Consider the following 14429-nt stretch of genomic DNA (forward strand, 5'->3'; position numbering starts at 1 on the left):
TCTGCTAAAGAGGAAAAGGTTTTTTGAAACTCGCCAGCAGCCCAACGAAATCATGCATGAATTTGCATATCATTTGTGGCAGTTGGCACAGGACTATGAATTTGGGGATGTTATAATCATCATGCTCAGGGAAACATTTATGATTGGTGTAGCCAATGACTGCCTGGGTAAATGGTTACTGGCTGAAGATGTTGCCACAGTTGTTAAGAGTGAGGCATTTGAGAGGTCTTGGGCTGAAGGGGGTTCCTCTATGTCTACACTTAAACCGAGAGCTGCTCCTCTTGCTTCCTTTGCCCAGAGTCATACGATTTTACCTACCTCCACTTCACAGCCTCAGCAGCAAAAGTTGTCAGCTCCTCACTGTTTTTGCTGTGGTAGTATGGGTCATTGGCCAGTTTCCCTGCCTGCCTGGCTAGAATTGCTATGTGCCGGGCTTGTGGGATGGAATGACATGTGAAGTTAGTGTGCCATGGTACATTGGTTTACAATGATGGGAGGCCTGAAGTGCATACAGTAAATGTGGAGCCACATGAGACCACCTTTAACAGGGACCCTAATGTCTCCTTTAGGCTGATCTTCTCATGTGGCAAGGCGCTGAAGCTGGTATCCCGTGTCATAGAAATTAATGATAAACCGATTAAGTGCATGGTGGATACGGATGCAGGATTTAATGTTCTCCCTTCTGTGTTAGTTCATAATTTGTACATTTGCCTGACTACAGTGATTATAAAAGCTTGGAATCTGTATGCTTTGCAGACAGTAGGTGAAGCTGTGTGTTCTGTGCTGTACAAAGGCACAGCCTTGACTTAAAAGTTTTATATTGTTATAGGTACAGCTGCAAATGCTGTTCCATTATTGTAATGCAATGTGTGCTTACAGCCTGCTATTATGCATGAATGTGCATAGGACACCTCGGGTGTGGCTGTATCAGCTAGATCACAAGGGGATATCAAAATATCATTCAGAGATACCATGGTTAATTTAATGGTGATAGAGACGCATACTTTTTGCAATTGGATTCAAATGCCAAGCGCTTTGCACTGCCTGCACATCGTGTACATCTGCACTTGTAGACAAGACCTGAGTAGAACTGCAGTGTATGAAAGATAATAGTGGGAGGTGGAAGGGCCTACAGATTAGAGCTTGCCCTCAGTGATCATATACCAGAAGAATGGCAATATTCAATTGCACAGATTTTAGGGTACATAACAAATATGTGAAACGTGAGCAGTTTTAATTGCCAAACTTCAAAGAGGTGACATGCCCAGTAAGTGGAACCTGGATTTCCTGTGTGCTGGATTACTGATCCGGTTATTGGCAAATACCTGTGGCTGAAAGTTCACAGTTTTTCAGACTTTCAGCATGCCATTTGTGTACTGCTATCAACAACTCCCATTTGGTTTAGTTTCTGCTTGCAAGGTATTTCAGACAGTGATCTCTCAGCTCCTTGATAATAGCTGGGTGCATGTTGCTATTTGCATTACATACTTATCTTTGCTAAGACCCTTCCTGAGCATAATGCTGGTCTGGAGCAGGTGCTAACCTGACTCCAACAAGCTGGCATAAAGTTGAATGTGACCAAGTGCAGTTATGCAAAAGATGCACGGTGCATAAACTAGTGCTCCTCTGGCCCCTTTGAAACCAGCAGTCAAACAGGGTTGAAAGTAACTTAAGGGAGTTATTGGTACGTAGGGCCAGGGTCCTGAGCAGGGGGGTGTCCCTCGGGCAAAGAGGCGGGGTCTCAGGTGAAAGGGGTGGGGCCTTTAAATCCCCAGGCCCTTTACATCGCCGCCGGGGCTCTGGCAGAGATGTAAAGGGCCCGGGGCTCTGGCTTCAGTAGCAGCAGCCGGGAGCCCCAGGCCCTTTAAATCACCACTGGAGCCTCAGGGCTCCCGGCCGCCACTGCTACCCCAGGGTTCCGGCGGTGATTTAAAGGGCCCAGGGCTCCTGGCCGCCACTACCCCAGGGCTCTGGCAGTGGGCCTCTGGTGGCAATTTAAAGGGCCAGGGACTCCAGTCGCTGCCGGGAGCCCAGGGCCCTTTTAAATTGCCTGCCTGGGGAAGCTGCCCCCTGCTGGTATGGTCGGCTGTGTACTGGCTCTTGCCGGTACGCCGCACTGTACCGGCTTACTTTCACCTCTGGTTGTAGACAGACAATGGCAGAGGATTGCAGTGCATATTACTGGCCCCTCAACTGCACTGCGTGGCTTCATACTGTTGTCTGTCATAAACTATTATTCACATTACCCTTTTGCATTCATAATTTCACATGGCACCTCAAAGGAGCTCATTTCTTGCCTAACCGTTTTATTTTCAATGATTGGCCTACCAGAGAGCCTGGTTTTAGGTGATGGGACACCCTTTGTTTCAAGATGTTTTGTTTGTTTCTTTGAAGGCTTTCTGAGGTGTCCATATATAGTGCATTATAAATCTGCTGTATACTATCCCCAAGGAAATGGGATAGTGGAGAGATTGCATGGGACTCTGAAGAAGAGTATAGCTTACATACTGGAGGAACATCAAGATACACCCTTCTCTATTGCACTGAGTCATGCTTTATATGCTATTCGGAGTGCACTTCATGAAAGTACTGGAGTAAACTCCTTTCTATCGGCTCTTCAGCAGACCTGTGAGGACCAAGTTGTCTATGATGACGGAAAAGGTTCATCCCACCTCTTTGCCATCCTCAAAGGTGACAGATATATGAAATATGCGAGTTTCAACAAGCATATCCATACAAGACTCCTTGTGTTCTATCCTGGACAAGCATTGTATGTTAGGCGAGGGTCTGGAAATGTTTTTGATACTTGTGGTGTGATCTTGCAGACTGAAGGATATGGAGCATGGCTAGTGCATTTACCATATGGAGAATGTGGTGTTTGCCAGCAAGATATAGTGCCTACTGCCAGGGGAACGGATAGGGAACAGGACACAATTTATATGTATGATGATGTCATGTGGCCAATTGGGGAAGTTGCACCATAGCAACAGCATCTACCCCCTGCGCTGAGTCAGAGGAACAACCTACAGCCCTGGGATCATTTGTTACCTCCAGCAAGGTACTGCTGAACTTTTTGGGAAAAGAGAAGGAAATTTTGATGTCTAATGTGTGTGTTACCTTCCTGCTTCTTGCTTCGTGTTCCTATTTATTTCTTGGTTTCCGCTCCCTGAATTCAGTGTTCCAGTTCCTGTGTGTGTTGCTACATACCTGCCATTTGGCCTTATGTTCAGGCCTTTGTTCAGACTGTCACTGACTTAACTAGTTCATAGTTATCACATGTTTTGACAGATCGCCTACGTGTGGTGTTTTACTTTGATTTCCTTGTGTTTTGGGTGCATCATAGCATAACAGTGGAAGATCAGGCCAGAGTGTGCACCAAGAGGAAAGCAGATGTATATTTTTCAAAGCATCAGCAAGTTTTTAGTAAATGTTTGTTTTTGTAGTTGCTATGTGATGTACTGTTTATAAAATAGGAATTAAATCTTTACTCCTTGGCACCACCAGATATAATCTGGAAAGACAAAAGCAGAGGAGATGTACAAAATAGTCAGGGGAAAATTTAAGGACAGGAGAAACTTTAACACAAAGAGCTTTATGTCCTTTACTGGGCTGCACCACCCTGGGGAGAGCAAGAGGCGGAATTGTGCTTCCAAGGAAATGCAATCCTCTCTGAATTCCAAAGTGTGGAGGAGGAGTACGCATGCTGTGTATAGGTCAGTATTTGGGCGGGAGGGTGTTGATCCTAATACCCTATTGGAAGATGTTTATCCCTGAGCACAAACAGAGGAAGAAGTCTGTACCCTTCTCCAAAGGAGGGACCTCCTCTAAAGTGGGCCCACTTATAAAGTATGTAAGGTGGGAGAAGACAATTTGCACCCTCCTTCATCTTGCATACCCATGCCAAAGTCAACGGACGTTTGGCACCAAGTGTTGTTAGATCACCATGATGCACAGAAAAGCCACTGCAAGCTTTCAGATGATGCTCAGGATAGAATTTTGATTCAGAAGCAAAGGCTTCTAACACTTGAGCCAAAGGAGAATCTTCAGTGTTAACAGTATAAAGCCTCTGGCACATAGTTCAGCACTCCTGATTCCACCCAGTAGAAGACAGAGGTGACTTATACATTAGTCAGTTATTTGAGGTACTTTTGAATTAATATTTATGAATGTTTTATATTTTTTGATCCTTTGCTTGTTTGTTTGTTTTTAATTGCTGTGTTGAAATTACCTAAATACACAGGTTCCAAGTTTTGTGGCAGTGCAAGTGACTGACTTTCACAACTGAGGATTTTGAAACCGGCCATAATACTATTTTATTTATCCTATTAAATGCTTTTAACGTATGGAGGAAAACAAAAGAAACTACAACAATTGCAATGAGCTAGGGAAAAAGACACATTTGTCACAGTCCTACAATAATATCCTTTCATTCTTGCTCTCTGCTTTTTAGCAGCAGAGGCTGTTTTCTTTCAAGAACTGGGGGAGGGGGTGTTTGTTTGTTTTTTCCTGGTGAGAAGAAAAGACCCTTATGCTATAGTTTCATTTATTTATGTTTAAGCATTTAAGTTTGGGGTCTGTGGTGCATTCACACTAGTTTGACAAGTATGCATCATTTCAGACTGCATACCTTAAAATGGAGGGTTCCTGCTAATCTGGAGAGATCTTTGCAATGTGAAGTTCTCCAAAGCACCAAATTTATGTGCTGAAGAATGAAGGTCTCTCAGATGTAGACAAACATGCCAATGGGGAAAAGAAAAATAACTTGCAATTAGTAACAAGGAAATATAAAGCAGTGTGCTGGGTAGAATGGACATGCTCATGCATTCACAGCTCTGAAATATAAGCATGCTTTCCACACTGGTATTATATGATTATTTACACTGGTATTACATGATTTATACTGTGAAGTATGCATGACTGAGATTATAATTGTAAAATGCTTTGGTTTTACTGTATGATCTCTCTCTAGTCATCTTTTATAACATACTGATGCAGATCAGCTAAGCTGCAGAAAATAAAAGCTAACTCTGTGCTTTAAAGATATTCTTACGTTACACACTCCAATAACTGAAAAAGGAAAGTTAAGCCCTGCCAGATAGGCTGTTGAGTTGCTGCTAAGCTGAGTTTTATTTTTGTCGCTGAGGGTGGCAGTCAGTGATATTAAAAACAAAAACAAACCAAGCAAACTACCCATGTCATTATCATGCTAATGAACATTTTATCAATTATGTAAGATTCTCTTCCCCAGGTTTTAGTAAATTTGCTGTATTGTTTTAAATATCAAACTTTGGTTCTCTGTACAAGAGTAGTTTTTAAATGGCTAAAACAAAGAAAGGACTTTATGTAAATGTGTGCTTGTTTGGACTGAATGCTATTTGTGGCATAAAGATCTTGTCTTATTAGTGATCACTTAAATAAGAACATATTCACAGTTGGAGCCCGTAATAAACAATAGCAACTAAAATGCTAACTAGATGGTTATATGTAGCAATTTGAAAAGATTGAAGAAAGACATGCAAGTGTGCAGAGGTGGCTTGGCATTATTATTTGACAGTCTGACATTTTAGCATTAAAATACCGGGGAACAAGAACCACTGTGTAAATTTTAGCATTGTAATATATATTTTTCAAATTCTACATAGACTAAAGGATTGGTACTGTGTGAGCATGTGTGAACATGCTTGAATATATATAAAATGTTTTCAAAACCATTCAACTTTTTTTCACTATTCTAGCATGACCCCATTATTTAATTACTGTCAATAGCTTCTTGTTTCTCTGTATATTCAGTTTAAAGCTTCATTCTTGGTATTTATTCAATACATGTGTAACCTTTTATTTAAAGTGAATTTAGTGATGTATTCCACCACTCTGGGTTCAGCTCTGATTGCTACAATTTCAAGGTCAACAGAGTGAAAGTTACCTCTGCTACTTGTTTCAGATTTAGAGCCCCTAGGAACACATGAAGACCACGGATAGTGACTACACATGTATTCACAAGTACAAAGTCTAGTCTGTTTTACAAGTTTTATTAAAGTTACAATTAAGGTTATGATTACCTGTGCATACAGAAATCATATGAAAACCTATGCACAAGTTACAAATATAGTCCTTACTGATATTCTTAGGGTCTGATGGATACCTTGCCAACTGATCATCAGTAAAAGGATGGTTCCTGCTGGAGTTTTCCTGTAGGTAACCCACAGGATTGCCAACTCTGAATGAAGCTATTCCAGGAATTTTTTTTTCCCAACATGACATAATATAATTTTCTTAAAATAGCCTATTAAAATCTCCTGGATTGCTTTCAGTAGTCAATGGGAGATGGATGCCGATACCAGTAGACTCCAGGCCAAACCTCGGGAGTTGGCAACCCTAGTAACCCATTTTACCCAATCCAGGAGTCCTCTTTTATCATGTGATTCTGACTGCACCCAATACTCTGCACATGTACATGTCAACCCTCTTTTTCTTTATCTGCATTGCACCCCCCAATATTGGGGTGCCCCATTTTTATAGGTTGTTTATAGTTCCTTTTATTCTCATTAGCATCTACGCAGAACCTGTACCCTGCGGTCAGGACACATGTTAGAAAAAGAGGTTACAACAAGGTATCTCATGATTTTGAATGGTACATTGTGGTCACTTTTTTGTAATACTACCTATCGGCACATCTTGCTCATGATCTGGGGGATCAGGTTATTCTTTGGTTACTTACTTATGTCAAGCATTTCTTAAGCCTGTGGCCTAGTATGGCTAAGCTGACACCTTAAAGGCCTCAACCTGTAGGCCTTGCATTTCAGCCCTGCTTTACTTAGATATCTAGTACAAACTTATCACTTCTAAATACTTACTGATCATATATTTCTTTAATCCTACAATTTAAATCTATTTAACATACAACAATAGAATATTAGTTAATCATAACACAATAAATGAATGATAAAGTGAACTAATTAGTTACACTTTTATGTAAAAAGTTTCATCATTCTGGTATCAAGACACCCTTTCCATAATTTTAAAAATGAGATAAAATTTTCCTCAAACAAGGCCATATTCACTAAGGACAGACTCCATAAAACAAATGAGCTGTGGAGAAATGCTCTTTCTGGTTGTGAGTATCTAAGCACGTACAGTATCTCTCACTGGAAAAGCTTATCTTATTCTGGTGGCAGAGACGAGTGAAGAGACATTTCTGGACATTTGTAAGTTGTGCAATTAAACCATTCAAATTATTTGGCAACTAATACAAAGCTGAAACAGCAAGATTTTCAGTATGGAATGAAGACTAGTTCTGTCCAACTCCTGGGTATTGACCTAGGCAATGTAAATTATATAAATATAAATTATTTAAATTATTGTTTGAAATTTGCAAAATTTGTGTAGGGAAATATAAATGATCTGCTAGCTTCCAAATTAGTTTTTAATGGAGAAAATTATTTGCCTGGTGTGGTATTGCACTGGACATGTAAAAATAATAATTTTGTCTTCCTTAACTCCTTGAGCACTGCACTTGAGTGATGTGGGATGCAGTTGAACTGGCATTCCATTGACTTCTCTAGACTATGGTGATGGAAACATACAGTGGTAATTGATTCTCCATCAAATACCCCTAGCGCAGCTTGTAATGAAAAGGGCTGTTAGGGGGCTCAATTTACATAATCCTTTTTAGCTGTATTTGCTCATATCACAAAGTCACCATACAGTGTGGCTCAGCAAAATTAGACCAGCTGTCTCTGCTGCACAAAGATTCAGCATCAGAAAAACAACTAAATTGCCGCTTTACACTAAGATTCAGTGACACAATCTTTATGAAGAAGTTTCCCACAATCCCTGCCTACACTCTGTCTCGCAGCAGCTACTGTACTGTCAGTCCCTTGCTTTGATGGACACTAAAAGTCACCCCATTTCCTCCATATTTCAATCAAAATGACTAAAAAGTCTAGCCATACAAAGCAGTGTTCGAAAGTGAACCTCCATTACTGGGTTGAACACAGTCAGATTAAACAGGCAAGAGAATTTTCCAAGTACAGGATCTTGAACATGACCAGATAAATAGAGCTGTGTCTGAGTTGTGTTTAAGTAGTGTTCAGAGATGTGACTTTGGTTTATTATTACCTTTATTATTAGACAAAAAACCCACTACAGCAGTAGTGGCAAATAATCTAGTAAAATCCACTGCATCTCAAAAGAATTATAAAACCTCTCCTGTGATTGACACTGTCTGCCATCCCACACTTATGAAAACAATAGCATTGATCTTTAACACACCATATGTTTGATCATTTGCTCTACTTTGTGTGGAAGCTGGGGTGGGAATAGTATAACCTTATCTTTAGCTGTCTGATTATTAAAATGTATCAGTTATAACTTTAACAGGATGAGGCAGCACGGTTGAGTGGTCTGAGTGCAAGGTTTGAGAACTCAGAAGTTCCTGTGGTCCACATTCTAGCTTTGACGTGGACTTAGTGTGTCTTCTACTCCTTTTCTCCATTTGTAAAGTGGAAATAACACTAATCCTTCAGATGTCACTGGGAGGATCACCTAAACCAGGTGGCAGCCATCTTGAGAATCCTCCGGGAGGCCGGGCTCACCGCGAACCCAAAATTAATGCTGAATTGGGTGGAAGGAAACAACCTATCTAGGTTACACCCTGGGACCAGGCAAGCTGTGCCCACTTATGGGGAAAGTTCAGGCAATCCAGAACAATCCGCCTCTCACTAAAAAGCAAGCCCAACCAGGGTCTTGGGCTAGGACTCATTGGCTACTACAGAAGCAGCCCAGGAAAACCAGGCAATAGTCTAGTTGAGAGTTGGCTTGATACACGGTCAATGTGTTGCAGGCAGATCCCTGTTGACCCAGTGGTGGACCACTCTGCCACTGTTACGGCTCTACGCTGGGTCACGGAGGAGTTGAGGGGGGGCCCTTGTCCTCCCTGCCACTGCACCTCTGGGGTGGCAGTACTCCCCCTCCTTAGGCTAGGCGGTTTGCACTCCTTGGGTGTCCCTACCTGAGCCCCATACACTGTGCTTGGTGCTCACCCCTGCCTGAGCTGGTGCTACAGCTCTGCCTGACTGCAAGCCAGAGCCTTGACTGTTTGCTGCCCTGCCCTGTTTAATGGCCAGGTGAATAAACTACTACCATTCTGCCTGGTTGCAGGCCAGAGCCCAGACTGTTTACGGGCCTGCCCTGCTTGAAATCCAGGGCTCATTGATAACTGCTAATTCCCCCCCTTTTTTTCTTTGTATGGAGACGACTCTTGCAGACCAAACTGCAAGGATGCGTGGCCTCCCTCAGACGCAGATGCAGAAGGCTGGCAGCGCCAGCGTACAGTATCTATATAGCACAATATAACTACTAAGTAGCATAAAGAAAAATCTGTGGTCCTATAGAACTTCCTGGTTGTCACTGCATTGTACACCATGGAAGTCTGATCTAAACAGCATGTATACCATGGAAGTCAGATTGTCTTGCTAAAGAACACAGATCCCTATTGCCTGACTTAAGGGGACAATTGTTTGCCTTTTAGCAGTATAGGCCTTATTTCAAAGTTGAGCAACTCTCATTCCATAAAAGACTGAGGTATATACACACACACTCACCAGCAATTTAATAGTATATTCTTGTTATTCATTTTCTTTTCTACACAGTACTAATTAGTTTGAAGAAAAGAGAATCTTTAAGAAACACGTACTTCTATTCAGAATAATTTAACCTACTTTTGTTACTAGTAACACCTAAGAGAAAGATGGTTAAAAATCATTAGCGGAGAAAGGTTCTCTATTTTTGTTTATTGTGTTCCTTTGTGACTAGTCAGTTTCGTTGTTCATCTGTATCGTCAGTCAGTTTCCTCTTGTTTGTGTAGGTATTTCTCATACAAACAAGATCATTTTAAATAAAATAAATAGTAAAATATAAACATTTGACAGGAGGATCTGCAGTAGTACCTGAAAGTATTTTAAACTCATTTTTCTGAAATTGACTAAATTTTAGTTGAGTATCTCTTCAAAAGCATTGGAAAGTTTGAAAAATTGAATATGCAATTAGAACTAAGTGCAATTAGAATAATAAAAAGGGTTCAGTATTGCCAGGGTTTCAATTACTACAACATCCTTATTAATCTAAGATGTTGGAGAAAAGATGCAGTTTATCGCTGAAAAATGTCCGATATAAAGATGCCCTCTGTTGAGAAATTGGTACCAAGTTCTAAATGCTTTGGGAGTATTAGTTGCAAATACTGCAGAACTGAGTTAGTAAGAGGATCACAAATAGGAAAAATCAACATGTCTCACTTAAAAGAGAACAATGGAACAGTACAGACCTCGAGGCCTTTAGCATATGGCCTTTAGCTTCACACATTTTAAAAAGCTGGAGTTTTATTTTTAAACTTATGTACAAATTAGGGCTGGGAGAAAGGCAGATTGAGGTACTAGAGATCTGTATTTGGAGCCTGCTAGTTAGAATGTTAAGAGTTGTCTGTGGTGTTAAATAGAATGACTTGTCTGCCTTGCTGCTTCTCTTCATAAAACACATCCTTTCATAACCTACACAGCAATGAATGCCAGTGGCAGTGGGACTGCTTCTTTCCATCACTGCCCTGCGATAACAATTGTGTTGCTGTGAATTTAGCAAGGACACACTTGCTGAGCAAGGTATATCTCTAGCAGTGTGTCACAGTCCAGGGGCACTAAAATGCTCCTTCATCCATCCCTTTTCCGTTAGCCTGTACCTGGAGAGAGAATGAGCTGGAAAGACCAACCCCCACCTGTATGATGAAGTTAGAAACCAGGTGGATTTTTGGTAGCAACCCTCACCCCCATGAACAAGAGTGAAGGGAACTGTGGTGTTAGCCTCAGAGACTACGGGATTAACTCACTTACTTGATGCTATGCTTAGCTATTATACTGCATAAAATTTCAGCTTCAGGTTTTGTTAATTCTCTGCATAAAACATTGGTTTGTTCTTGATTTTTTTTAAATATCTATTTCCTGGTCAGAGACAAGATAATTCATATCAGCTCATTAGGATCCAGTTTTCACTTCCACTGTTTATCTTGAAAATTGCAGTGGGGTTAGGTCCCTTAGAAACCTCTTTAAACCTTTGTTGGGTAGCTGGCTAAAGGATATTGGTACACTGGTTTCCTGAAAAAGGCAAATGATTAGATGGTCAGGAGTTGTGACACATAAGGAAAGTCAAAGGTGAGATTGAGCACTATTGAAATTGATAAGAGGTGGGTCTTGTATAGGTAATATGATTTTTGCAAACACTGAAGAGGTTACTGAACAGCATAGAGAGTAGATGCCTTAACAACCAGGAAAACAAGCATTGGAAAGATTTGCTAAGGCATATCCGAAACATATGTGAGGAGGTGTATTTGTTGCCTAGGTAAAATACTTATGAGACCAGAACAGATGGAAATCTTGCACCATAAAGGACAGTTGAAGTATATAATTCAAGATGTCTCTTCCTGTCCACCATCTACGACTCTGACATAGGTAATGCTCTAATGAAATGCTAATTGAAGGCCAAATTGTGCCACCCTTATTAACACTGAGTTATACTTTGCTCTTATTTTAGTCACATTGGTTTCAATGAGATTACTCATGAAGTAAGGGTCTGTTTCATATGAGTAAGGGCAGGAGAATCTGGCCCTGGTTAAACCTTGCTGGCCCTACAACCAGGCCATGAAGCCTTATATTTCTGCTGCAACTTCATCTAAAAAAGATACCAACATAAGGCATTCAGAATGAAATGAATTTAATCTGTTGCTGTAGGAAAGAGAGCTATTTGATGGTAGCTGTTTTTATATATCCTTTTCTCTCTTCCCTTTCCTCTCTCCCCCGGATGAGATTACTGGGTATTATTTTTTATTTTAACTCTGCACCCTTTTTGGAGATTTCCTTCTGTTACATTGCACCAGTGAAAAGCTGGCTAAATCTCTCCAGCCTGTCAAGGCAAAATGAAACAAATGGGTGTTCATTTCAAAGCAGCTGTTAATGGCAATGTCTGATTGAAAGTTGTGCTTTAGATGTACATGTAAGTGCTAGCTAAAGGAGCACTGCAGCAGAATACAAATATCCATTATTAGTTCCTCTCTCTGGCTGCTGTTGGCTTGTACACCACAGTGTTAGCCACTGCATTCTCATAGATTATTTGCTGTAGACTGTATCTTGACCCCTTGATTCTGAATATTCCTGGAGTAGGATACTGATACGATTTTTGTTGTTGTTGTTCTGTTTGACTTTTGGAAGACTCTGGTGGTTCTGCCCTCAAATATTTAAATTTGTTTCTTCCGAAGAGAAACAGTAATCTTGGTGCTTTACTCTTATTTTTGTGTAAAGTTTTGACTGAAGTGTAAATTTTCTTGTTACCATAATGAGCCTCGGCAAATGATCCTAAAAGATCAGGTATAATTTCCTCATAGCTTACAATGGCTGCTGTAATCAGGCTGTTTCCAGGCAACTGGATCCTGTAGTTACTTGTTTCTCAATTGCTGCACAGCTGTAGACTCTTCCAGCTGAAGAATGTTGAACATTATTAAAAAGCAAATATAGAGAAGGCAAATTTCTGCTTGCTTTTTGCCATGTATTTGGTTATTTTTAATCAATACGTTTATTTGTATTTTATTTTATCTTATCAGAATGCAAAATGTTCCTTTGAGATCAGGGGTCAAGTAAAATGTGATTTAACTTGTGGGAGAAGGTTTAATTTTCATTAAATGAGAAATATGATCCTATCTTATTGCTTGATATGCAAAACCCAAATATAACCTGGTCACATACCTGATATTGGAAGACCATTATAACCTGACCTATTAAAAGCAGAAGCTTTTGGAGCAGGTACTCAGTGTGATAAATGCTTTGCTAAAAACAAAAAAAAAAGAGAAAGATTAGCTCCAACAGGTGCACTGTCAATTTTTTTCTTTATGAGCAGTTGAATGATTCAGAAAACAAACTTTTGTTACTGTAACAACCTATTCTTCTGCAGATGCTCCTCTGTAGTAGTGGTAGCACCTCCTGCGCTTGAGATCGGAGAACTTTAGTAGCAGTGCCCGTTGGGCTGGACATGCGCTCCTCACTGTCTCGCGCTGTGAGTGGTATCTATATAGTGCTGTGCGGTCCTACTGCCCTCAGTTCCTTCTCAACCGCCTTTGGTCTGGGACAGAATCCTGAGCAGAGCCCTTCAGTCATCCCTAGTCTTTAGTATTAGCACTAATAGTAGTGTTTATGTTATAGCTTGGTAAATGGTTGAGGCCCCGAGATGCCTTCCTCTAGTCCAGATGCTCCAACCATCTTCAACAGACTATCAGTTTGGCAACTGTTTGACCCCTTTCTATCCATCATGGCAAGAAATCACCTTGGAGAAGTGGGTCTTGGAAATTGTCAACAAAGGGTAGCCATGCGGTTCATCTCTCTCCCACAGGCGCCAACAGGAGGTAAGCTGGGGTGCGGGGGCAGGTGGGTGCTCTGCACCCACCAATTTTTCCCCATGGGTGCTCCAGCTCCAGAGCACCCATGGAGTCGGTGCCTATGCTCTCTCCCACCCACCCCCTACCTCTCCCTGTCCCTCTTCAGGGACCCTTCTCATGAACACCTGCTAATGGAAGAAATAAACCACCTTCTGCGACTGGGGGGCCATAGAACTGGTCCCATCCCAGCACAGGGGGAAGGGTTTCTATTTCCACTGTTCTCTGATCCAAAAGAAATCTGGTGTGTGGAGGCCTATCCTAGACTTGAGGAACATCACAAGTTCATCAGACTACAACAGTTCAAGATGGTCACACTATCAACAACTTTTCCAGCAGTGGAACAGGGGGACTAGTTCTCTGCTATCAGCCTCCAATATGCATACTTTTAGATCACCGTACACCCTTCCCACAGTTGATTTCTCAGATTCATTACCAATACAAGATGCTACCCTTTGGCTTTTTGGCATCACCTAGGGTATTTTCCAGGGTCCTCACCATGGTGGTGGTGCACATACGCAAACAAGGGATTGTAACATTCCCATATCTGGATGACTGCCTCCTCAAGGCTCCATCCAGAGTCACAGCTGTTGAAGCCTTGAGAAAAACAATGGACCTTTTCTCAAATATCAGCCTCCAGATAAACATGCAAAAATCAGTACGGACTCCAGTGCAGCATCTGGAATTTTTATTGGGGACTAGTTGGGTACTATTCAAGCCAGAACCTTCCTCCCAACTCACAGATTTTTTGCAGTAGTGAATCTCATTTTCACAATAAGAACTGGCCTACAGATCTCTTCCAGGACATGCGTACAACTGCTTGGCCATATGGCAGTGGCCATGCTCATGAAAAAACATATCAGGCTACACATGCACTATCTCCAGGTATGGCTACATACAGTGTACATGCCCCACTGACACTGCCTAAACAAACTCCTATCCTTACTAATCAAGATCAAGGATT

General features: G+C 41.3%; 1 protein-coding gene across 44 annotated transcripts in view; it reads left to right on the forward strand.

Annotated features, from left to right (window-relative positions):
• NRXN1 (neurexin 1) overlaps positions 1 to 14429 on the forward strand; it is a 1224094-nt gene that overhangs the window by 277452 nt on the left and 932213 nt on the right. The window lies entirely within an intron of this gene.

Source organism: Chelonia mydas, chromosome 3 (genome assembly GCF_015237465.2).
Source record: "Chelonia mydas isolate rCheMyd1 chromosome 3, rCheMyd1.pri.v2, whole genome shotgun sequence".
Lineage (NCBI taxonomy): Eukaryota > Metazoa > Chordata > Testudines > Cheloniidae > Chelonia > Chelonia mydas.